Here is a 26884-nt window from a genome sequence, read left to right as displayed (position 1 = left end):
ATATTTTGCTAGTAAAATGTTTTCAGCTACAAGCACATGCATGGATTTTCTTAAATTCACATAATATGACTGTTTTTAGTGGAAATAAATTAAAAGATAAGATTTTTACACTTGTCCTTTTCCTTGTTATTGTCAAGACACATTTCTTATATACGGATCAATAATGTAATCCTAAAGCCGCTGTAGATTGTATTATTTGTTGTAATGTCAGTGCCAATAAGCATACTGTTTACCAACAGTACCTAGGCTGATATTTTTGATATCAGGTATGGAAGTTCAATAGTTTCCCTTATTCAATAATTTCTGCTTATATTTTAAGCATTTCAAGGAAGTAAATTAATCTGTTAAATACTTACTGTATTGCTAACAAACAAAATGATGAACATACATTCACAGAATGCTGTTGTAAAAGTAAGTCATTATTAAAATATTTTTATTCTTTAACAAAGTACTTTTGTGTACTTAGTCCTTAGTTCAGCTGGCCCATTTGAGAATCCAATGATGACTAAAACAGCATAAAGTTAAGATGAATACACTATGTGGGAATCATTAGAAAAAATGTTTTGATAACACCAATAAAATAGATTTGGAATTGCAGAAATATAACTTACTCTGGCCTTTCTGTGCTTTTTCTAGTTCAGTTAATAATTCAAAACAAAGTCTGCACTCTTGCAGTGAGTTCACCTCCACAGAATAAAGCTTCTTACAGAGCAGCAAAAACGTGTGCGTTTAGTTAAGATGAATTTTCCAGAAACATTTGAATGAATAAGGGGATTCTGAGTTAGTTTCTAACAAAAGGCTTATCTAATGCACCATGTGAATACTCAGTGTATTGTTTTGATTAAAGCTTGACTGGAAAAGTGCTGATCTGAGGTAGCACATGTTACCCGAGATGCAGACAAAGCCATTTTCAGCTATGTAAATTGCAAAAGCATTAGTGGTAGAATAATGTAAATTGTTTGTCATTCAGCAGCAGCACAATATGGGTCCATGATAACACTAAGCATAAATGAATAAAGTTCCTACTAAATTTATTTGCAGCTATGCCATACTTGCCAAGGCTGAGTTTTGCAGGAGTATCAGGGGATGTGTAGGAGAAGAGAAATCAGGATTAGAGAAATCATCATCTCTGTCTTTTCTGCTGTACACTGTTTTAATTTCTACACACTTGCATTACACACCCGCTGGTTTAGTTTACTGTAATTTCTCAGTGATTTAGTTTCCTGCAATTTACACACTTCCATCTGTTTTATGACCAGCCTGTAGTTCTAATACCACCAATCTTGGTTATGACAATATAGGGCTGTTTTTTTGGCTTAGAGTAGCCCCCAAAAATGCACACTGTTAATAAAAAGCAAGACAAAATGATTTACTGAGGAAAGCACACTGGTTCCACTGGAATTACATGTACAACGGCATGGTTGCTGTAACTGTTATGTAGCATTATAAATGAAAATATTGTACGTAAATGCATTTACCATAACAACCCTAAAGTTCAATTGTTTTAACTTGCAGATTAAAGGACAACTGAATCCAGAAATAAGGACAGTTTTTGAAACCATGCCCTCCATGTCAAGTAATTCAAAGGTTCTGTTCTCCTCCTGATGTTCCACAATTACATATGAATAGAAGATATTCAGAGCCATGGGTGTTAAGCGTATTTTCAATAAAAAATAGCCACTGGAAGAATTTTTCTCACTACCAAGCACTCTTGTTCAAATGGCTATAGAAAATCAGAACTCACTGGTAAATCAAGTAGTTGATAAAACAATACAATTGATAATTCTTTGCATCATATAATTTCATACCAGCAACCTGGTCTACATTTTTGTGGGGTTTTTTTTATGAATACTGAAAAATAGATAACTCACTCCCTAACTGATACAGCTCCAGAAAGATGCATGTGATTGTATCTCTGCTTCTGTGTAGGATTGGTCTCCTGATAAGACTAACTTTCAACCTACCCAAAATATTTATCTTCTGAAAATGTCTCTGTGGTGTCTCTGAGACAGTGAATACTTCTCATGGTCTTGTGAGACTCTCATGGCTCCAGCTGTGCCATGGAGAATGTAGACTCATTTCGGCTGACGATGATGCTTTCATCTAGAGCTTCTGCTCTTGAGGGCAGAGGCAACCTGAGATGATCCTACAAGGGCCCTGGTTGCCTGCCCTAAAGGTGGATGGTCTCAATATTCTGAAGTCAAACCAACATCTGCCTATGTGTAAGAAAAAAGGGAATGCGAAAGACAAAGTCCATAGGCTCCTAAACTTCAGGGCCCTATTGAGATCTCTCAGCTCAGAGAAGTGCAGGTGTAGCCACGGTACCTGTGAAAAAGCATATTGTTAGTACGAGTTGGACTGACAAAAGTATAGCTGTCCTGATGTAGCTTTTAAAACTAGGAGTTTCACAGTATTAGTTATAGCAGAGAGACTGAATAACATTATTGATTGAAAAGGAACTGCTACTGATTTGCAAAAATGTTAATTACAGGAAGGTCAAGGCTGCATACTACATTTTGATTAAGTACATGATGAATATTACAATAAAATATAAGTCAAATGCTCTTGTAAATAAATAAGAAGGTACTCTTTTACTCATTTCTCCCTATTTTAAGCATAATTTTAAAGAAGTGCAAAATGACAGACAACAGTAGGATTCCACTTGCAGGCGGCTGAGATACTTGAATTTAGATGTCCATATATAGGTGCCTAGGTACAAACAAATCTGTCTCCCTTATAATCAGTAAAGGGTTAGCTGATTTAGATGGCTATCTCTTTTACCTCAAAGTGAATACCCTCATTTGACCAGCTGAACACCTCTAATTTCCAGAGTATATACTGACTATATTTTCACTGACTGTAATGGATAACTGGATGTCTAAACCTTAGAATGTAGGTGTCAAACTGTGAGCTGAATCACACTTTAAGATTTCTTAATGTTTTTGTTATAGATTTGTTGGGATTTTTTTTAAATTCACTTTCTGTGATATTGTGGGAAGTGAACAAATCTTTTTCCAACTTCAGTACTGGATCCAGAATCTACTATAAGTATACAACACTTTCAGATAAATCAACATTAGAAAGAATGAGACCTTCTTCACTAAATTCAGCTACACTGGACTTTTGATATAGGCTCACTTTTAAAAAGATCCTTAAAGAAGAGCATATCTGTCCAGAGACAGGTAAATTGTTTCTTATAATATTTGTTAGTAGCTTCAGTTTCAGTTATTGTGTATTCATAAGCTTTCACTTCAGCTAAGTTTGTGTGCAATTGGCTGCATTTTCTATTTTAGTTCATTGACTGGATGAATGGTATGCTTTATAAAAAGAGAATAACATTTGCTTGGACTTTTGGGGGTAGATTGTTCTTTGCAATTCATAGTATTTTGGAGCTAGGGTAGTTTTCTTAACAGTGTGCAGTTATCTTAATACCTCTAAATAACGTAACTACACAAACTGCAGCAGTTTTATTTTATGCCTTTGTATATACCTTTTGTTTGTACATAAAATAAATATATACAAAATATTTACTGTTAATCCAGGCCTAATGAAAGTATACAGAAATGAGATGAAACCCACACAGGACTTGCATACAAATACATGGGGAAACATTCAATAGGAATCAGATTTTAGAAACAAATTAGAACTAAGAAGAGGTATACTGCCTGGCATCCAGAAGGATGTTGACTGCTATAAAAGGAAGAAGTGTCTTTAAGAATAGACTGTAAATGAGCTAGGAGAGTTTTATATCTGTATCTCAGAGATGCTTGCATGTTTTTATTCATACTGTGAGTAGTGCTTTCTTTGTGTGAACAACTTGGCAGCATATACAATTTGGATATAGACATGCACATTTAATATCAGTGTTTGAAATTAATTTTTAATTAAGCTAGATATTATTTCCTATTTTTTTATTAAATCATGAATAAGATAAGTGGATTTTCATTTGGTTTTTGAGGCTGAGGATTCATTTTGCAAGACAAGTTATTTCAGTACAGTTATCAAGAGATAATGAGGCCACAGTGGTGCTGATTATGGAATGTCCTGTGGTGTTATCACCAAAAGTAAAATACATGTTATTTTACTTTCCCTTCCCCAAAGCAATTGCATTGCTTGAATTCTGAATAGCCTAGTAGACCATTGCAAATCTTGCTTTAGAAGGCTGTAGTTAAAACTATATGTTGTTCTTGGTATGTTTCCATGCTGCTTACAACTACAATCTAATATTAACAGGAACAGCTAAACAGAGCATTCCTCATCCGAGGAAGAGGAGAGGTCTCTTAATCTAGTTAGCTATGCTTCTCTTTTCCTCTGTCCTCAGTTTTAAGTGACGATAGGTCTAATGCAGAAAATCTCCTGATTACTTATAAACTATGCTGAAATAGATATGGTTTGTGATTAGATGGAAAGAATTCAGAAAAATTCTAAGCGGTAAAGGCAGTCTTTTATTTAAAAAAATACAAAAACTTCTTACTGTATTTTTGAGTAGAGTTTGTTCAGCTGACTCTTTGCAAAGATTTTCTGAAAGGACATATCACTATAATGCAGTGGAAATTTAGTTAATGGGTCTAGATGGAAGGTAAATTAAGTAGATGGTATCATACTCACAATTTTCAGTGCTTCTGCTTTTGCAGAGAAACAGCTAAGGAGATCTGAGAGAGACTGCTCTCTGGTAATGAAGTAGCACACATCCATAAGGCTGATTTTAGCCATTTAAGTACTGCTTCCAAGGTGTCTTTCAGGTATCTCCCCTGGAGTGAATGGTATTATTTTTATGTCAGGCACTGTACGGATAGTTCTACCTGTTTCACATTTAGACAAATAAGTAGAAAAGTGAAACTCGAGTAAGTGAAACAGCAGTCATCCTGCAGGTCAGCAATTGGATGAGCAAGTGGGAAAAGATCTCTTGATTCTGACTGAATATCTTGTTATATAGATCACTAATTTTTATGACTCTTAAAAATATTTTAATTAAGCACCTTGAAAACTTTCACCCACTTTGCAATCTGCCTACTCTTGATTTTTAAAGTGGCATCTGCTTGTCCCACAGAAACCACGTATCTGTGCCCCTTTGGTCAACATGGAGTGTCTGGGAAGAGACAAGAGAGTGTGTGCAGTGTTTTTAATATTAATCAGTACCCAGTGCTCTTTTTCCAGGGCGCATTTTCTCAGGAGGCATCAGTTAATTAGCTGCTGTGCTGTTCACCTCTGCTAATTCCACACCAAAAAATGATCTTTCAGCTTGTCATAACATGGCACCAATTTCCATAGGCAAACTTACCTGTAAAATCTGCTATAAATTCAGGGAACTTTTCACCTGGATGTGGTCTATTTTAGAAAGTATAAATTTTCAGTAGGACATTTTTCAGTAAGTGAGTAAAAATTTCAATATTTCATTAAGATCATTAAAGTTGCTTTTACTTGCTTTTCTCTTAACTAAGTTAGTCGAATACACTTGCCCTCACTTGTCTGTTCTAACTATTGATGTTCTTCCTTTTCCTTATTTTTTTGCTTTTTCCTTGTTTTTGTTTGCTTTTAAAAATATAATTATTATAAGGGGAATCTAATCATAATTAGCTCATTTTCTTTCTGCATTATAACTATTAAATTTACAGTTCTGCTTTTTTTCTGCAACATATTCAGTCCCATCCTTGCACACATACTATTTTGCCAAGGCCATAGTTACAGCTCTGATGTTATGGGCCTTATCCAAATATCCATTGAAGTTATTGAGGCTCTACTTTCTCTCCAGTTGGTACTGGATTATACTGTAATAGCCCAGTGGGAAATTAGAAAAGTAATTACTTTTATTAAGAAGCTTAATTCGATGAAAAGCCCTTTTCAAAGAACTTCACTTAATCTCAATTGACAGCTCATTGCGCCATTAAAAAGCAATATAGGACCATGGCATCAGCAAAGCACAGTGTTGCTTCTTTGCAAGTGATTTTTAAAGTCAGGACTAATGATCTCGTTCTCCTTTTGTGAGATATGCAACTTTTTTAAATGTCTAATATATTATCTCAGTTCAACTGGAAAAATCAGAATGCTTCTAACTGCAGCATTATTTACTACTACTGTTCCATAGTCATAACAATTATTCTCAGTGTCTTCTTGGTAAGAAGGCTTTTTTCCAGGCTAGTTTTCTTAAGGATTAGTATTAACCACTTCTTACTTATATGCCTAATTTAGAAGCAGATGCAATATCTGTCTTTTTGCTAGGTAAAAAGTGATTTTGACCCATTAAAATTGGTTATGGCTTCTCAGCACTCTTTATCGCAGGATAAGTAACATTTTCTCACTATCTACCTGAAGACTATATATCATTACTTTTCTGGTTGCTTTTCTACACTGGTAACTAATGTAAAATGCTATTAAAATTGCATGACTTCCCTATGGGTCTAATTCCATATCATTTTGTAAGAACCTCACTCGAGGCAACAGCAGAATTGACCGCAGGTAGGAACATATATTTAACATAAACAGTAAAATCAATGATATGCTCTATATACTCCCTATCCTTGCCTATGTATACAGTCCTTATAGATACTTAAAACATACAATAAAGCCACTGCTATATTTTTCCTAGCTGAGGCTTGATAATGAAGAAAATAATGTATTGCTGTCTCGAGTAGTCAAGCTTGATGAGACGCTCCATCTTCTTACCTTCTTTTTTTATACTTATTTCAAATTTCTCCTTAATTTACAGCTCATTAAACAAACTTTCTATTTCTCTTTGCTATTTTAAGGATATTTTTATATTTTCTCTTTATCATTATTTAGTTTCTTTATTTTATGGAAAATTAATAAAAATCATTTAACCTGGCTGCATTCCTCGTTTTACCCTCTGACCTCTTTATTTAAGGTTTTCTTTCATTTCTCTGTTTGCATGGAACTGGATTCATTTTTCTAAAAATAAGATTAAAGTACATTTCTATAATGAATACTGACTATCTAACAAAGGTCTGAGTTTTTGTATGGCTAGAATCACATGTAACCACATGTGTAACCTCTAGTGACCAAAGAAAAAAAAGAAAAAAAAGAAAAATTTGCTTCCTGATGCCTGTTTAAGATGGGTTAAGATTAAGATGGGTTAATTCCTCCCTATGCATCATGAATGGTATTATTTAGTAACTTCTAAATGATTATTTTTAAGACATCTAATTGAAAACCTTAAAATAATGCAAAGTGTGGTGTTTTAGAAGTACAACTGAAGACCTTATTTGGTGTGTTTTTTGGCCAGACCAGAGGTCATTTCTCCTAAATAAGGGACGTATTTTCTTTGAGAAGAGCAGAAGTAGCTTTAAATCTTTTCTCTTCTGATAAAATTTGCAAATATGGCTGTTGTGGGAATAGGCTGCTCCCTTAGGTTGAGAAAGTAGCTCAGTTGTTTATTTAAGTAGCAGCTTTCAGCAGTTAATAGTTGTCTTTGCATATTAAAATCTGTTTGTTGAAACATTTCTATTTAAAATGGAAATGTGTTGTTCCATGGCCATCTTTGCCACACTTCTAGTCTGCTATCTTGGAAACGCTAAGGAGGTCTATGAGAGGGTGAAAACATCACAGTGTAATTCCAGAATACCTCAGCATATCCTTACATGGATAGAGTAGTTGTTCAGCATCACCCTTACAAATTCTTCTGTCTATCTTCTCCCCTACCATTTCCAGCTGCTTCAAGCCAGACATTTCTTCTCTAGTACTTGCAGTCTCAAATAGACTTTGTGCTGGGTCCCAGTAAACTGCAGTCTCTATTCTTATATGCAAGTAAGTCCAGATTTTCCCTGCTTCCCACTGTGTGTATGCAGGGCAGCTGAGAGACCAAACAGAACAGATAATTACTTAGCTCACACTGATATCTTTCTCCCAGTCATGGTACTAGACCTGAGAGACACCTGAGTGTCTCTCACTTGGTTGCTCATTGGCTTTCATAAAATTTATAAGAATTTACCATCCCTCGGATTTCTGTTCTTCTTAATTATCTGTCAAATTTGGTTAAAATTGGCCAATGTATCCAAATGTTATTGAACAATGGACCCGACAAGCAGTATGAATACACAGATCTAATTTTCTTAAAAAACCTGAAACTGCCTAAGGATAAGCTAAACCAAAACCTCACTCGTCACAGATGTTATTAGATCATATGCTGACTTTTATTAAGGGTTCTATACGTGAGGAACACGTATTTGTAATTGGTATTTTGTTTTAGAGCTAACTTTTGCTATAAGAAATGAAGACCTCAAGTTTCAGTTAGTCCATTAGTTCTTTTCAATAATGTATGCTACACTGAATTACTTAATGCTATACAAAAGTATTGTTCTCCCAGAAGTACTAGAAAACAATTCTACTCTTGAATATTTAAAAAATATATATATATAAATGAAGGTAGCAACTGACTCTGAAGGTAGCAACTGAAGGTATTTCACTACTTTGAATAGTATAGGAATTTATTCCTGTTTATACACAGTCGAGACAATCAGAGCGTATTTCTGGTCTTCCCAGGCCCCTTACCTCATTTATTTCCTTGTACCTAACTACAGCACTTTCTATGTTACCTTCTGATTTCTATACTTGAAACTCATATCACCTCCAAATTCTGTTGTGCTTGAATGTTCAGACTGCAATATATTATGAAACATTTTTTGATAACTTAAAGGGTATACAGTTCAGATATCAGCAATATATGTGTACTACTGTGTTAATTCATTCCTGAGGACCGCCCTGCTGGTGGTGCTCTGTATGGAGCAACCCCATTCACATCAACATTTAAATTCCACAACCCTTGTTGCGTTCACCTTGCATCACATATTGAAGCTATTGAGTGCAACAGTAATCCCTTACTATGTGCCTACAAATGAGTTTCTAGCACTTGCTCTTCCTTCCTCCTCCCATTTTTCTGCATTCTGCCCATCTCACACGATGAATTCCTGTGTAAGCAATCCCAGCTGACTCTTTTCATTTCTGTCGGTGCCTTCTAATAGTGGAACAGGACGGACAGCGTAGAGTGGCCAGTATTAAAGCCAATATTGCCCATCTAGTAGACAAAATTCATTACCACACCAAGTCTGAAATAAGTGAGTTCTGAAAAGGGAGCATAACAGAAACATAAGTATAAATCAACTACTGCAGAATCATCTAGGTAAATAGTAAAAAGGGGCATGAATGCATTTGTAGCAATACTTCAATTATTTTAAGTTCAACATTTCCACTAAATCAAATGTGCATTACTTAATCCAAGATGCTGTTACATGTCTTGGTTTCTCTGATATTAAAAACAACTTTGTGATTTTTCATGAAATATTCGATCACCTTTGCTAAAAGTAAACTGAAAGCTGGTGTAAAAAGCAGTGCTATTTGAATAAGACTTTAGTTTACTCTCTTCTTAAGACAAAATTCTGTGCTGTACCTTTAAGAAGATCATCACAGAATTGGAAAAAAAACAGAAACTAGAAAGTCAGTCTTTGGCAGTTTCAAGCTACATTTGTGTTTTCTGTAGATGCTTCAGGTGAGGAGCTGGAGAAGACTCTATCCATAACTTGCATGTATCCTCAGAGTCACGTACATCATAGCAGATCTACCGGCTGCAACAACGTTTGGGATCGTCGAGTACTTTGTATACCATACCTCTCTTTCTTCTGTACCACTCTCTTCCCTGTAACTAAGCCAGTTTTCCTCAGCATCTGTGCCACATGAAACCTTTACAGAAGGATCAAGGACCAATTAATAAAGAGTGGAAGTGGTAGATAAGGTCTGAAAGTTCTACTCATAAGTGCTAAAACACTGCACTAAGAATAGACTGTATGCAGGTGGATGACTATGTTCATACATATGCAATAATGTAATATCAAGGAGTTAAATATTCAGGCTTATTATGTGGAAACTAACTCTGACAGAACTGAGCAAATTTTTCAGCATCATGACTGTGTTCTGTTCTGAGACGGATTGTACATGTTTATTCATATTAGCAGATAGGCAGCAGTAATTCCATTCAAGACAAAGAGACTAGGCATGAAAATAAGGGCTCATCAAAATTAATAAAAGTTGGAGTGTTTGCTATATGTTGAAGCAGATAATTCTCAGCATTGCATAGATATTAAAACTAACATATAATAAAATCTTCTAAAGTAATTTAAAAAATAGAGGAAGCATTATATTAGTTGGCAATATATATATTCAACATCTGAGCTGTAAATTTAGTTAGCCTAAAAAGTGTCGCTAAGATTTGCATTAAGGCAGTAGCAAATAAATGTATTGAATTTATTATGTGTTTACCTGATTTGGGTTTAATTTAGCTTTTAGAAGCAAACATTTCCATTACTACATATATTTAGTGTTAGAATTTTTCTAAACTGGATAAATCTATACAATCCCATTGATGCAGTTTATATTAGAGAGCTAAACCAAATTTGAAACTTAATTGTGCTGGTCACTCTAAGAGAATTCCTATCAGAGAAATTCATTGCTCCAGATAATTTGTCTAGAGAAGTGAAACACATATGAAGAAATAAAGGGTTTGGTCTAAAAATAGTATAAATTATTCATAGACGAAATAAGCAAACATTTAGAATCAAATTCCAAGTATCTGGTTTCTGAATCTTGCTGCTTAATTCTAAATTCATTGTGTCTCTTTTTCTTTCAAGTTTCTAAGAAATCTAGAGTTGCACATATACGTACACCCAAAATTGTTCTGCTCTTCACAGGTGTGACATCCATAGCAGCTCATGCAAAAGTCCAAGCTAGATCCAAAAGACCATTTACCCCATAATCTTCTCCAAAACTTTATTTGGTAGACCTTTTCAGAGCATATCCAACAGGTATTTGCAGCATCTATGAAAGCATCACCGTTTCTTTTTAAAAACTTGACAGAAGAATTAGAAAATGACAACATTAAAACTAGAGAACTTGGATCAAATCCTCCCTCTCCCCCATACCAGAATGTTAATGTTGAATCTGATCTTGATGGGATCAATCTGTCACTCCTCATTTGAACTAAAGAACAAAAATTTTGTTTTATCAAAATGAGAGTTCAAAGTATGACTTTATAGACTTCCTATGTGGAAAAGGATTCTGGATCCCAGAAGGACCAAAAAATAGCATCAAGTTCATGACCTTCCTAGGTAGGAATGCCCTACCCGTTCCTGTACTTTCTTGCTTTGTGGCCCAATTCACATTTTCTGTGTTGGCCTGCATTAACAGTGAAGATGCGTGACTATCTTCCTGTGAGGTAAGAGATGAGAGTCCATGTCTGTTCAGGGAGAGAAGTCTGAGCCGGAGCACCCGTTTCATGCACTTTAACTGCTAAGTATTTGCAACACTAACTCTTTGCACTCTTCCCTGTATTTCTGCGTGAACGTAGTCAGTGCCACTGTGTTTTGCACAGATCTCAATCCTGTGTTTATATTGGGTATCCTTGAAACAAGGCTACTAAATTTAGTCTCCCAAAGGGGATATGAAGGAAAATGCCCTACTGGAACCCCAGGCATGAGAGAAACATTTATCTGCTAAATATTAACAAAAATTAGGAAGTTGTGGCCATCTTTGAGTTTTGAAGGGTTTTTTTTCTCTTGACTGAATACTTGAGATTTCTGGTGTTAGTGGAAGATTTTAAAAAGTTGCAGCCTTAAATCACAATACTGGTTTTATGCACCTAAATCCTAGATGTCAAAGTCACAGGATGGTCCGACAGCAAAACTGGAAGAAATTTAACACAAGTCTCTAAGCATGCCCTTGACTACTTTATTCACAGGATCCTGCTGCTTTCACAAACCAATGCTTTTACTCTGATCTTACTTATATTAATGTAAATCTAGAATAAGCCATCTAGGTAGCTGTGGCAGTGCAAGTAGAAGCAAAATTTAGCTTTTCAATAACGTGTTGTATAAAATAATAAATAGAAGGGTAAAAGATTTATTGATAAATTGTTAAATTTACTAATTTAAATTTGTTTGCAAATCTGTTACTAGAGAAATTAGTGGGAAGTGGTTTTATTATATGTTTTCAACTATATGCAGAATATTATATAAGCACATACTTTAAAACTGGCCATTTTAATAATGTTTAAATGACATGAGAGAAAAAGATATGCCTCTTTAAGGATCTATATAATAAACAAATTTCTATTTTAGCTATTGCAAAGTATGTATTATTACAAAATATATTGTCCAATTGATTTAAATAGCTGGATCTCTGACCTGTCTGCAAAACATAACTGCCCAAGGAGAAAAAATTAGTCATAAATTCTACCACATATTGTAAAAGAATCTGAGATTTAAGGGCTATAAGCAGAGCAAGTGCTAGCTAGACACTATGTAGGGTATTGATTTCTCTTTCTCTAGTTATCTTGAATCCACTGCAAATTTCTTTGTGAAGACTGATAATGACCTCCTCCTTACTAACTCAAGGAGAAATTTCTGTTCACTTTTTGTATTGTTGATCCTATCTTTTCTGTTTGCTCTCTTGTAAGTTTCTTTGATTTTCTGTTCCAAGAAATAGATAGCAGGTGTACCACAGAACAAAGGAAAGTGGAATATTATTTTGGGGATATAAATTTGTTTAAAGAATGTAAATAAACCAGTCTCTTTCTTTCTTGTGTTAACTGTTGGTCTTTCGTATTCTCTCCACTCCAGTGTTCCTACAGTGGTGCAGAGACGTTACCTGAAGTTAATGTAAGAGAATATGGGAACAGAAATGCCGAAAAAGTTTTTCCCGAAAACCACATTGACTAGGTTGAATCTAATTAGTGAAAATTTGGGGGCTAGAGTATCTCCTATCATACACATCAGTTGCACCAATATCTTTGGATATGCATCCTTGTTTGTCTTCATTCCCTCGCCTCCCTCTCCCCCAAAATTTTCTTTTAGTGTAATCAGATGCAATTAGTTCTTCCTAATGATTCCTTTCTTTTCTACTACTTAGGTTTTTTCATTTGCTTTTACAAACAAGTCTTATCTACTAATTTATTTTAGTTTTCAGCTTTCTAAACTTCAGCTTTCCCTGTTGCTTTAAAGTGCCATTCACTTTCTTATGCAATAATATATACATCTCTTGAATATTTGTTATAATACCCCAAGCTCATGGTCTTGGTGCTGATTGTGTTGCTATTGGTAATGCCATTGTTCTGTGGAGTCAGATATACTGAAGTTAGTATAGTTTGCTATACATCTCTAGCCTACTCCCTTAGTGTATCTCTTTCTCTTTTTTATTGTTCGAAAAAAATCCAACTTAAATAGATCTAATTAGCTAGGAGATTATGAAATGCAGTTTATGAATTCTTATAGTACATTTTCCTATGTTTTAGGGCAAGTTAAACTGAAATGCAAATAACAGGCACATATTTGGTTTTAATTTCAGCTATACTTTTAAATAATCTTCTATAAATTTTATTCACTTCTGAAGCTGACATTTTATGGGGTGTTTTTTCAAGATAAGGAAAATTGTAACACCATTAGCTCTCTATATCTTTTTTTTCCTCTCTGCTCCTTACCTTTGGCCGTGCCGAATGAGAATTTTAACATTTTCTTTTATCATTTATCCCAAGAGTTCCTGTTGTCTTTGAAATTCCCAAATTAAATTCACCTCATGAACCTCTTTTCTGCTTATCTCTTCATCATTGATTCCTTACTCATTTGTGAACTGCTATCCTTCTCTCTTGTCTTTGTAAACCCTGCACCTTTGCTCTCTGCCATGAAATATTTTGTAATAATATGTTTAATAATAATTATCTGTAGAAGTTCTATGCTACCTCTGCTAGTAGACAATTCATAAATCAGGGAAGAGTAGATGTTTCCATTTTTGTTCTATTTTGTTCTTCCTATCAAAAATAGTACAGGGAGAGGATTCTTATAAATTTCTGCTGTGTGTCTGTATTTCGAGAGGTGATAACCTACTGCAGCCTCTTTTTAGCTCTACCTGCAGGAGGCACATATGCAGGCATTGTGTTACACATATGCAACTTTCCAAAATTCAGAGAAAATTTGGAAAGCAGCAGCAGAAAGATGACAGAACCAACAAGCCCCTAGCAAGTTTTTAATCTTCCTGTTTTAGTAATGAGAATGCTCATTGTGCAAAGTGCATACAGTGAACTATTAGCTTCTTAAAAATTAATAATCTTTGACTTCATCTCAGGCCATCAGCTTTTTGGAATGATTACTGTCCACCAGAGAATTTGTTACACTTGAATTACAGTTGAATTCAGTTTAAAATAAAACAAAAAGCCTTCCTAAAACAAATTATATTGATGGTTGAATGTTAAACAGTGATTCTTAAATACAGGTTAAGATTCAATAAATGTTTAAGGACATGCCATATCTTTTCCCACAGTTAGCTCTGTTCAGTAGACATACAGATGGTGATTAATGTATTAAAACTATCTTTTAAAACATAAAGCCATATTTGAGATTTCACATAAAGATATTTCTTTTTATTTTGATTGTCTTCAAGCCATATGCTTCCTTTTGATATCCTACATATAATGAAGAAAAGAAATGGAGCGGGGGAAGAAAAAACATGCATGTCACTGCTGTAATGCTGTAATGCTGTATTGAGAAATATACAGTAAATGCATTTTTCCCCTTAACTTCTGCCTACCCCAGTATCAAGGAACTTATATGGAGCTTAGAAGTCTTTATGTTATTATACTTAAGAATGCATGAGCTATTAGACACGTGCTTCTTAGGCAATCTTTACCCAAACAGTGTACTTTCAAATGGAACAAACTTTTACAACTTAGTACAGTTAGGGTTCATTCCTGCATGCAGTTGAAACCAATGACATTTTTTATGTGGATTTTATAGACTTTTCAATCCATTGCCCACTGATGTCTCTGAAAATCCTTCCCATTGTGTTCAGATGGCTCCAGACCAATGTTTACAAGTAAATCAAAGTCATATGACATATACAGGGATAGTCCATGTTTAAAATATGAAATCAGAAGTTGCAGAATGCAGAAGGCAACTGCATATGTAGACAGAAGGTAAAGATGAGAATAAACTGGAAATAAAAAATATGTTTAAATTTGTACTGTAGTATAACCTGTTTGTCATTGCTTCTTCTATAGTTGTCATTCTCTCCCTTAAAGCATTCGAGATAATGTTATAAAAACAGAGTACAGACAGATGCCTTCAAGTATTGTTACACTCATATGACAATCTGTATATAACCACTGGCTTACCTCTGCAATAATTAGGCATGGGTATTTCACTCCCACCTTCCCAAGCTGAGGCCTATGAGGGAGGCTGAAGGAGCCGTGCTTGTCCACCTTGGCAAAGGGAAGCCTTCAGAAGGACCTAACAGCAGCCTGCCAACACCTACAATGAGGTTATCAAGAAGGCAGAGCCGGGCTCCTCACAGTTATGCATGGTGGGAAGGGAAGAGGTAATGGGCATAAGTTGAAGCGAGAGGTTAGAAGTAGATATAAAGAAAAACTTCTTCACCATGAGGATAATCAAGCACTGGACCAAGTTGCCCAGAGATTGTGCTGTTTCCATCCCTGGTGATTTTCAATATCCAACTGGGTAACGCCCTGGGCAACTTTCCAGCCTGAATTATCCAATGAGCCAGTATTCTAGATGTGATCCAAAGAGTGCTAAGCAGAGGGGGACTCCCTTACTCACTTCCCTCAATTTCCTGGCTGTGGTCCCGTCCATATATCCCAGAATGGTGCTGGCCTGTTTCATGCCAGGGCACACTGCAGGCTCATGTTCAGCTTGCGGTCACCCTTTCAGCAGCGCTGCTCCCTAGCCACGCAGTTTCCAGTCTGTATCATCACAGGATTTATTCCTTCCTTGATGCAGGGCTTTGCATTTGTCCTTGTCAAATTTCATGATGTTCCTGTCAACACATTCCTCCAGCCCAGCCTGCCTAGGTCCCTCTGGGGCCAGCCCTGTCCTTGAGCATGTCAACCTGTCCTTCCAAACTGTATGTCTTCTCTATGAACTTGAAGAATGTGCATGCTGTTGTGTCATCCAGGTCACTGATAAAGACGTTAAGCAGAACAGGTCCCAGGATAGACCCTTATGGTACGCCTTTTGTTATGGGCATCCAGATAGAGTACAGCCCATTAACCACTGACTTCTCAGCCCAGCCATCTAATGAGTTATCTACTCATCTAGTTTCCACCTATCCTAACTGTAACATCCAAACTTGGGTGCACACATGTTGTACGAAACAGTGTAGAAAGCCTTGCTAAAGTCAAGCTAAGTGTCATCCACTCTTCTCCCCTTTTCCACTAATTCAGTCACTTTATCACAGAACGCAGTCAGGTTGATCAGTCAAGATTTGCCCTTGGTAAGTCCATGCTGACTGTTCCCAGCCACCACATTCTCCTTCCCATGCCCAGAAATGTGTTCTAAGAGGAATCGCTGCGTGATTTTCCCAGGCAGAAGTGAGACTGCCTGTAGCAGTTAGGGAATCAAGCAAAGGTACCTGTATATCATTGATAACCCAATAGAAGTAGAGTTTAATTTTTCCAGTATTGTATCTTCATTATGTTAATAAAAATTAGCTAAATATTGGTTAGAATATCTGAAATACTTTATTTTCTCAAATATAGATATTTACTCTCTTGTAAATTTTCCTTTAGCTACCAAATTGTATATTTACGTGTGTGTGTGTGTGTGTGTGTGTGTGTGTGTGTGTGTGTGTATATGTGTATGTTGGATATCAGTAATGGGAGTGGTAACGGACCTTCAAATGCCCCTAGGTGTTTCACAATTTTTTTTCTTCCTTGAGCTATGTAAATAATTATGCTACCCCGCATAAGCATTTCAAGTCTACTGCAATTACTAGCCTATTCTATTTCCTTATCACTAGAATAATTAATGTAAAGTATTTGCATGACATAGGCAAGATCTTATAGCTGATGAAAATGTCTGGATCCTTATTTGGATCCGTTTCTGAATTGCCTGTGAATTTGCTGTTTTGGGGGGCTCCTAGTGCATACTCACATTTTTTGACGAAAATAGGTGAAGCATACAAGCTGAATATTTGTGTGTAAAATGCTTCTTCACTAAGTTCCATGTCCTTGAATACAGGCTGGAAAAATATCACAAAGTGTTTGTAAGAATGGCCTAAGTTAGGTAATTTAAGTTTGGAGAATCTTTTTTTTCTTTAATAAATGTGGCAAACTATATCTGTTTTCATTAGTTTTCAATAGGTTAGACTTGTGACTTTGTATAGTCATGTTATCACTGAAGTCAGATTTGGAAGACTAGAGCTTGTTTCTCCCAAAAGTATCATTATCCAATGACTGCAAACAACTGATATCGTTGCAACTTCTCAGTGGCAAATAAAAGATATTGGAGACTGAGATTTACTTTCCCTTTTAAGTCTCTTTGGTTTGGTGCTTTCTTCTTCAATACATGAACTGGTTTCTGAGTTCATAATAAAGGCATATTAAATGAGTAATTTAAATGTATGCTGAGCAGTACACATAATTTATTTAAATGGCCAAACACAGACCTGAGGAAAGAAGATAAGAAATCTCATTTTGAAAATTTTGGCTGTGGATTCCAGGCATCTGTTATTTTCTCTGCTGTGAGAGAATGAACTGTTAAGAGGCAGACTTTTTCAGATGGTAATCTGTTTATAGTAGGTACTTAAATAGAGGAGGAGAGGACAGGAGCATATACAGTTTAGGCAGCATACTACTTCTAAAACAGAACCAAAGCTCAAAACTAAAGCAAAGCTGCTTATGAATGTGCTGCCTCCAAACACAGCCACCGAGCTCTAGGCTGAAGGGGCTCTTAGCTATAAGCCATATTTCAGCCTTAGCCTTTTTGCTGTCCCCATCCTTTGGCCTTTTCTCAAAACTGTACATGCTATGACACTGTTTCCAAGGCTAGCCGTGAGGGTAGCAATCTTCGTAAACATATCTGAGTTCAAACACAAAATCCTCATGTTAGTGTCCCTTTAGTTTGAGAATTTTTATTGGAATCTTTGGCAGCTGTACCATACTGAGTTGTCTTCTGGCCAGTGTAGTGGTTACTGTATTTGTAAGGCAGATCAACTGCTTAATGAAATGGTTAATTTTTCTACTTTTATCGCAAGACCTCAGATTGAGCTTTGGTGTTTTAAAGCTACAAATGTTAATGGAATGACACTACAGATGAATTTGGTAGATTCTTGTCATTTCAATAGGTGCTGAAGTTGAACACACTTCTAATACAGGGTGGAAGAGAACAGTAGAGGTCCAGCTTAAGAAGGTGTATAAAAGCTATGTATGCTGTCAGAAAAATGGTTATACTTGTAAAACATAATTTTACCTATCAATTTTGGCTTTAATGTGGCCTTACGATACAGAGAATGTTTGAAGGCAATTTTGAAGGCAAATAGGGCCCTTCAAAAACACAAAAAAAGAAACTCAAACCACTAGATCAAGCATTTTATTACAGAACCTTTTCTTTCTTTTCCTTTTATTTTCTTGTCATATTGGAATGATGCATCACAATGGAGCAACTAGCCATTGTACTTCAGTGTTTTGATCCATATCTCGTAACCCAAGGCTCAGATATGCTGCAACCAAATTCCTTCTCTGAAAGAATCTTTGGAAATCAGTGTTTTAGAGGGAAAGCAATATATTAAACATGGGAGAGTAAAGACAAGTGCTAGTCACGTCTTATGGAAAAAGTGTTATTTGGAAATATATTTATACAATATATACAACTTCTCTGTGTATAAAGTTTGTAGTTGAGTACTGACATGGATCTGAATTGAAAGGCTTATGTGGTGAGACTACACTCTCTATAATACATTTTTCCAAAGTTATAGAGACATTTGTGTTTGTTAGTTGTTTGTTTTGGTTTTGTGTGCATATGAAGAAAAATAAACTTTTTTTTAAATTAGGCTGTGGGCAATCAAAGATATATATGCGCACAGTAATTTTAATTGTAAACATACTAATATGTGCATGTTACAGTGTGTGGCATAAATATGTATTCATTATATTTTATTATATGAAATACATTGTCCTCATACTCTTGAAGCTTATCTAAATATTCGAACTCTGGGTTAAACACAAAGAGCTGAAGCGTTAATGAGTTTTGGAAACTTGCTAATTCAAAACAGTTGAATGTCTTTTGCTGTGTTGTGTAGCAGTCAATTTACAGAAAGTACGTATCCTATGTTCTGAGGAAGCTGCTTACCGTAAGACAGGTGAATTAAGGAATTCTCCTTTAAGAAACGAAAAATCTGTAGCAAGAAAAGGCTGGCAAGGTTTTACATGGTTATTAAAATAAAAAGGAGCCCCCAAACTTCTATCACTTGTATGTTGTGTAAAATTTAAATCCTTTAAATGCAGATTTCAGAGAGGAATAATGGATGCAGTTACAAAATTAAAAAAACTTGGTAAAATATTTGGTATTTTCATACTTCTACAATTTTATTAGTATATAAAATTACTGGCACTGTGCCAAATTCCATTTCACTTGCCTGAAACAGTCTTTAGTGCTGAAGTCTTTTTAGTGCCTATAGCAACAAAGTGGTTTCAGATAGGAATTGATCCATATTATAATTAACCAAACTAGCAGGATCACAGTTAATACTCTGAGGCAGATGAATGAATTATCTAAGAAGGGCTCCCGGGACTTGGTTAAGATGGAAGTTTGGCGGTGTTTGCTCTGCTTATAAATCTACCAGACAACATTTCGGAGGAATTACTTTTGGTCCAGACAAATTGCCGTTGCGGTCACTGGGAAGCTTTCAGTGAAAGTTTGATCTTCTCCCGTGTTCTGTGTCTTGATAACAGGGATGCATTGATATAAAGATATTTATTTTCATGTCACGGACACGTCTTTTCATGCGTTTTTTTTTTTTTTAATTCACCTGCCAATTCTCATGGGCCTTTCTTCTGCTGTTGTTGTTACCTATAGACAAATTCTCAACGCGTGCCTGAGACCGCCCCTCGGGAGGAAAGCGAGGGGTACAGGGCAGCGTTTCACTGCTGCCAGATTCCCGGAGGTCCCTCGGCAGGGACGGCCAAATGGTGGCTCCTGCGCTGCGCCCGGCCGGCAGCTGCTGAAGCGGCTCCGGGACGCGGACTCCGCCGCCGGCCGGCCGCGCAGGGGGCTCGGCTGGCAGCGCCAGGGCGCAGCGCAGCGCAGCGGCCCGGCCGGGGGCCCGCCGCGCCCTGCCTGCCAGCCGCGGCGCAGCCGCCCCCTGCTCTCGCCGCGGCAGCGCAGCGCAGCGCGCCCGACCGCGGCCGCAGCCGCAGGTACGCGGAGGCGGGCCCTGCGCAGGTGCGCACAGTGAGCGGGCGGGCGGGCGCACCGCCTGCACGCGCGCACCCCCCGCCCCTGCGCACAGCCCTTCCGCGCCCTCGCGGCCGCTGTCACAGCCGCGCTGCCTCGTAGCGAGCGGGAGGGCGGCCACCAGCCCGGCGCGGCCACCGCCGGCGGAGGGACCGGCTAAACTTTGGGTAAGTGCTGCGCGGGAGCGGGCGGGGAAGGGAGAGCGGAGCGGTGCGGAGCCGTGCGCGGGGCTGGCCGCGCCGCCGCTCGGGCGCGGAGCGGGCCCGGAGCCGTGTTGCCGGCGGGGTCGGCGGGCGGCGGCGCGGCGCGGCCCCGGGGGGATGCAAGCGCCGGACAACAGGTACCGCAGCCTGCGCGGGGGCGGGAGGGCATCAATCAGGAGCGTGTGTGTGTGTGTGTGTGTGTGTGTGTGTGTTTCGCCTGTCCCCTCCCCCCTACCGCCCTGCCAGAAAGGGGGTGGGAGATCTGCCGGTGCACAGCCGCTTAAAAACGCGCGGCCAGGCTGTAGCTGCCCTACTGCCGGGACGCGGGCGGCTGCTGGGGTCCGCGCCGGGCAGCGGCGAGCGCGCCCTGCGGTGCGGAGCAGGGGCGCGGGGCGGCTGGCGGCGGCGGCGCGCTCGGCTGCGGCAGGCGGCGGCGCCGTCCCCGTCCCCGGCCCCGGCGTCAGCCCGGCTGGATGGCCGGTGCCCCTCGCTGCGCAGGGCGCCGGTCTCCCTCGCATCGCGGGGACGTGCGCCTCCTCCTCCCGCATCGCACTGCAGTGAGTGAGCGAGGCGTTGGGCGGCTGAGCGGGTGGGCTGCAGCCGCGAAAACCGAGGGGGGCTGTGCGCGCCTGTGTGCGTTTCTGTGCGTGTCGCGGGGGTGGGAGGAGGCTGGGAGGAAAGTTGGAGCGAACCGTGCTGCGCTGAATTTGTCGCGACTCGTTGCTTTGGGTCCTAGTTAACGCCAGTTTGTCTCATTGACCTAGGCCACTTTGCTCAGCCACAGCAAATGTCATGATGCTGGCTGGGCTTTCATTGATAGTTGACTTCAAAACATTGAACTGGTGAAGCATGAAGTGTGAGTAAGAGCATAGCGAGTGCATGAAAGAAAAGATGCAGCTGAAAACTTGAGCTATAAAAACTGGTCTTCTGAAACTTTAGGGGGGGATATGACAGTCTATTTGTTTAACGATCTTTTAAAGGAAGAATTAAAAACACTATGCTGATTGTCCAAACTGTTGGATGTTTGAAGTCAATGTAGATAAAGCTTATTCATGCTTTACATAGTCCAGTGTTGTTCTCATTCATTCTGTTGAAAAGCATCTTATTTGTCAGGGGTGTTTACAAATACATTTTTCATTTTAAGTATGCTATTTTAGAAATGGATGAAGGGTTTTCTCAGAAGATTACTGTATCAAGTATTTTTGTAGTAGCTAAACAACCAGATTATAGGTTCCTCAGTTGGTTCTCATTTATGTTGCAGAAAAATAATAGAAAGGAATTTCGTTAGTTTTCAAAAGCATTTTCTTTCTAGTACATGTACCTTTGAAAAGCAAATTGAATGTGCTTGTGAAACACATATCTCAGAAAATAGGAAAGGGAATGCAACAAGATGGAGAAAAAGCTACAGGTCTTGCAGGAAAAAGATATAAGAAAATCTAAAAAAAGTTTTTTAAAAAGGAACTGTTTGTTTCTTCTACCTCTGTTGAGGTCAAATGACCCAATACAGCAAGGCTACAATTCTTATTCTTTGCACTTCAATGATATATTGCTTCTGCATATATTAAAATATCATTATAGCTCAGAAAAAAAAATCTATAGAAAGAGCATAATACACATTCCCAAATGACCAGACTTCTGCTATGCTTTACAGATAAAGCAACAAGAAAGAAGTCGTTTTTTCCCATCCCGAAGTGACAGTCCAGTATTGTTTAGTGCATAGCTTGTATGCTATGCAATAGCATTGCATGCAATAGCATTGCTATGCAACAATGATAACCAGCACAAGAACGCTCAGAAACACCTGGCCTTAAGAAGCAGTACTTCCTGCTGGGACGTCAGGTTACCTATCCCATGTTCACTTGTCAAGATGGAAGAGCTGTGTTGTTTCAGGACAGGAAAGTCCTGAAACAATTAGTCAGCAGTCTGAAATGGGTATGCAGCAAGATACTTATCCTATGATTTTGAAAAACTTTGGGCCAAAACCTGTTTCTCTAATTTAGATTTCTACAACCAACTGAAGCTGCTGCTGTTATGCAGGCTTAAAAAAAATACAATTTATTGTGTTCTTTTTAGGAAGAAGAAATGTATGTGGACTGGTATTACGAAGTGAAATCATCTTTGTATATACACCTATAGATAAGTCTTAGAATAAAATACTCAGCGAACCTTATTACGCCCAATAGAAATGCTAAGTTATTTCTGAAGAGTTTATGCAACTTGGAAGTAGCAAAGTTAATAAAACTTCTGTCTGATACTCTTCCAAATATATATTGTTTATAAGGATTTTGCACCAACTCCTACTGCGGAGCAGAGTCCTTCAGATGATGCTTTATGAGGCAGCACTAGATAGCTCTTGCCCTAAAACAGGAATGGAGAGACTGGTACAAGAGTTGTAGGAAATCTACTAAAGCACCATTTTGATAAAGCATGGTGTAAATACAGGACGTCTATGAGGAAATGTAGGAATAGGATGGCACTGGAAAAACTTCAAAGTCAGTCAGCTGGATGGCTGGACTGACCTTTTTTGCTTGGTGCTTGTATGACAGTAGCGCTGAGTTCTTGTGAGTCACCTATAGAATGGAAGACAGAGGGTTTAAGGTATACTTTAAATTAATTAATTCAATAAATAGTAAATGGGGTATCCAAATGTTACATAATGTTTCATTCACTTTGAATTAATGTGACCTTTTACAGTTTATTGATAAGTTAAATATTCTGCGCACAATTTTAGCAGTTCTTTTTAAAGCATCACTTATTTCTAACTTTAAAACAGAGAAAAATGTCAGCTTTGTTGCAAAGAACACTTTTACATAATTATATCAGTATTCATGGTTTATCTTGTTGACTTTTTCACAACAGTTCATGACTCTTGCCCTGACAAAACTTATGACAAAATGTTCCCATATGTATCTAGAATTGTGAAGGAGTGATAAAAATCAGGGGGAGTCAGGGAAGGGGGAGGAATACGAAAATAGGAGGTATTGTTTTGTAGTTTGGCATCCAGGAGTGAAAGAACTCCAGCCCTACTTCCCTTGTGGAAGGGAGAAGGTACCTGAGAATGTCATTCATTTATTTCATAGCTGTGATGTGAAATCAGGTAGGGACATCAGGGGAATGTGATGCCGTTGAGGGACAGGGCAGGATGCTGACTTTCTGAAATCCATCAGTTTTTGATTCCAACCCCAACCTTTTTTCACTATTAATTAAACTTTGCAGTCTATTTTCAGGGCTTGCAAATTGATCTTCCCACCATCACTACTGCCTCGGACAATAAAATAGAATAACATAATGCACCAGGCTTTGCTTTGGGTAGAGCCTACTTTTTTCTTTTTGTATACCTGTGCAAAATGAGTTTTAAGTGTTATTTGGTAGGAACGATAACATTTCAAAAGCAGTTTAATCAATAATAAAATATGTGAAAGGTTAAAGAAAAAACAGTAGTTCCCTCTGTAAGAATTCCATGTAAAGGATCTGTTGACCTTTCAGTTGCAAGTTTCTTCATTTGGACAACTCTTGTCCACTGTTTCATGGAGCGCTTATGAAACAATTAATAGCAGTAATGGGAGTCTTATTACAATGGTTTGTCTATTAATTGCATTTTTTCATGATACTATTTTGTTAATAATTTCCTGTCTGGGGACTAGCTCTATAGCTGAGTAAGCTAATTCACAGTGCCAAAGGAAAGATTAAGAAGTGACTTGCTGTGCCTCTCTGAAAATAATTTTATATTTGTAGTTATATTTAATACCTTGTCCACAAGAGTAGGGAAAAAAAACCCGTTATAAATCTGGACGTTGAAACATGTATCATCAGTCTGTTCAACCTAACTTAACTTTCATTACACTAGAGATGTTTTTACTATGGATAGAAGGTCTAGTGTGGTAGAAGATTTGGTGCAGGTATGGCATTTTGTGCCAATTTAGCAAGTAGAGAAGTATGTTATATTCTTTTATTTTCTTTTCTTTTTTTTCCAAATCAGGGTGAATAACTGTCCTCAAACAATCTGTAAAGCAGCTTTATGCAATCTAGAACACATTTTCCTTTTTTAATTGTTTGTGAAGCAAAATAGAGGATTTCTCTAAATAGTATTTGCAGCAGTTTAGCCCTGAGGGCACATATTCTTGTTTAGTAAGTTTGCCACAAGTTTGAAAGCTTAACAAATGTAAGTATTTTGAGGCTGTTCTAATTACTTCTTGTCCAGCCCATTAATACCAGCTTGGAATGAAAATATACAAATCTGACACCATTGTTTTGCCCTAAACTATTTAAAAAATTAAATAAAACAAAGAAAAGCAAACTGACAAACATATTTGCAGTTCAGTGTTACTAATTAGACTTCTAAGTGCTAGAACAGAATAACTTTTTATTTTTAGATAATGTTTGTTATTTACTATAATAAACTATAAATAAAATGACATCTAAATACCTTTTGTTATCTTTTAAACATTTTCATTTTCAGGAATGGACCGTTTATATATGCTGGCATAAATCTTTAGTTGTTGTAGGTACCTTGAAATGTTCTTAAATTTGACTTTCAGCCACCGTTTGGTTACTTAATTTGAAATCATGGTTTTTTTTTTCCATTGTGTTCAATGGGACTATTAGCGTGAGCAAAGGATACAAATGGGAAATACTGATCAACTCATTACAACTCGTGAGTAGCAATGAGGAGTTCACTTTCTAGGCGTTACAGTAGGAAGAACAATCCCAACTGATATGTGTAATGCACTTTTCACAGTTGATGTTGTGCTGTATGCATCATACTCGGCGTCTTCCACTGTAAAATGGTACTTCACTTTCCTTTGGGTTGCCTTGTGGGAATTTATGAAGTATTTGAATATAGTTGTGGCTTATTAAGACAACTAGAGAATGCACTAGGATAATGAAAAATAAAATGTTTCCCTTATCTAAATCATGCCATGTGAAGGAAAAATAATTAATGCTAGTCAAATTTATTCTCTTTGGTCTAAGTTTGTCCCCCGGTGGACATGTCCAAACTGGTTCAAATTTGGAAATAAGCTGAAATATCCCACAGTATGTGTGAGGTCTCAGTCCTGCACACTGTAGAGGAATGTGTAGGTTTCTTGTGTAGTTACATCTTTGCACAGTTGTGGTCCTGCTTGGTTGACAAGCAAAGTTTAAGCAAAGGATACAAATGACAAATTCTAACAGCTTTATTAGCCCATGGAAGAATCACTGATAATGTGACGTCAGTGGTCTTTCCTGTCTCTTTTTTCTGGAGGTAGTCATAGTGGTGTCTTGTACATCAGGTGCATAGAGATCATGGCCTGGGCGTAAGCAGCACAAGCCACTGCAGCCCAAGAATCAACAGTCTGCTCCTTTTTTCCTCTGGAGTGTTTTGCCTCTTTAAGAGTGGATTTACTCACATCTGCATGAACGGTTGTATTCATCAAGCAAATGGGAGTTAACATTGAGATACAGGCCAGGAAGATATCTTTAGGCAGCAGGAAAAAAAAAACCCAATAACAACAACAAATGATAGATGAAGAAGGTAAAAGAATTAGTAGACCCCCCCTTCCAAAACTGATATTATAGATGAACATGGACCGATACATGATTACAGACAGGAATAAATTAAACATGCAAAGGGTGAATTTAATGGTTGCTACTACTCTTTTTCAAGTTTAGTCTCCAAAGGAAATCTTTTTTCTAAAACTTAAAAGAACTTAAGCTAGTGAATTCAATGGTAGGTAAAAAGGTTTTAAGATTAGTAAATAAAATTTGAACAACTTTTTTTATACATAGACAGAGTGCTGTTTGATCCTTCTCTATACTACTCGCATGTGGCAAAATTTTTACTTTTGATTTTTTTCTTCATGTTTTTAGTAGAGTAATTATGGTAATTCAGTTATCATTTAGAGTTCAAAGTTGTGATAATGTTTGAAATGTACATAAATGGGATTAATCTGTCCTAACTTTAATATCTAAATACCAGCGGGTTACCTTGTGTCTCTCCTATTATTGCTGACGGAAAGATAAAAGCACCTGCTGAGGGAGATTCTCATTTCAGGAAAAGCGTTTAATATAGGTCAGTGGAAGTATGCACTGGATGTGTCTGAGTCTCTCAAACTGTTACAAAGGGTGCCTGGGATGTCTAGCGCACAGTTTAAGGTATAATATTAAGACATCCATCACTGGTGGAGATAAACTGTACCTGTGGGTATTTTGTTACCTAGAGGGGGGGAAAAAAGGAAGGCAGAATTGAAATCCCCAAAATATATCGAATACTTTTCCATGTATTACTAAAAATAAACTTAAGATAAAGTATCCTTACAAAAAGTAGTTGCCTAGAATGGGCTACCTCACAGAACATTTCAGTTAAATATCAAAGGATATTTTAAAATATATCTAAATTTTAAAAGTACTTTTGAGCATTTCCATTTTTCATCATGTCCTGTAAAATTTGCTATGATATGCTTTTTA

General features: G+C 37.5%; 1 protein-coding gene across 5 annotated transcripts in view; it reads left to right on the top strand.

The window, feature by feature from the left end:
* DGKB (diacylglycerol kinase beta) overlaps positions 1-26884 on the top strand; it is a 424901-nt gene that overhangs the window by 31690 nt on the left and 366327 nt on the right. For 2 of the 5 annotated variants that reach the window (XM_068935003.1, XM_068934999.1), the window contains exon 1: positions 20297-20404. The exons of 1 other annotated variant lie outside the window; for it this stretch is intronic. The gene's annotated coding sequence lies outside the window, so the exon portion shown is untranslated. Of the gene's footprint in view, positions 1-20296; positions 20405-20908; positions 20998-22350; positions 22373-26884 lie in introns of those variants that run through there. 2 more of the 5 variants (XM_009680821.2, XM_068935002.1) reach the window with 2 other exon arrangements.

The sequence above is a fragment of the Struthio camelus genome, chromosome 2 (genome assembly GCF_040807025.1).
Source record: "Struthio camelus isolate bStrCam1 chromosome 2, bStrCam1.hap1, whole genome shotgun sequence".
Lineage (NCBI taxonomy): Eukaryota > Metazoa > Chordata > Aves > Struthioniformes > Struthionidae > Struthio > Struthio camelus.
This window is presented reverse-complemented; position numbering and strand designations above follow the sequence as displayed.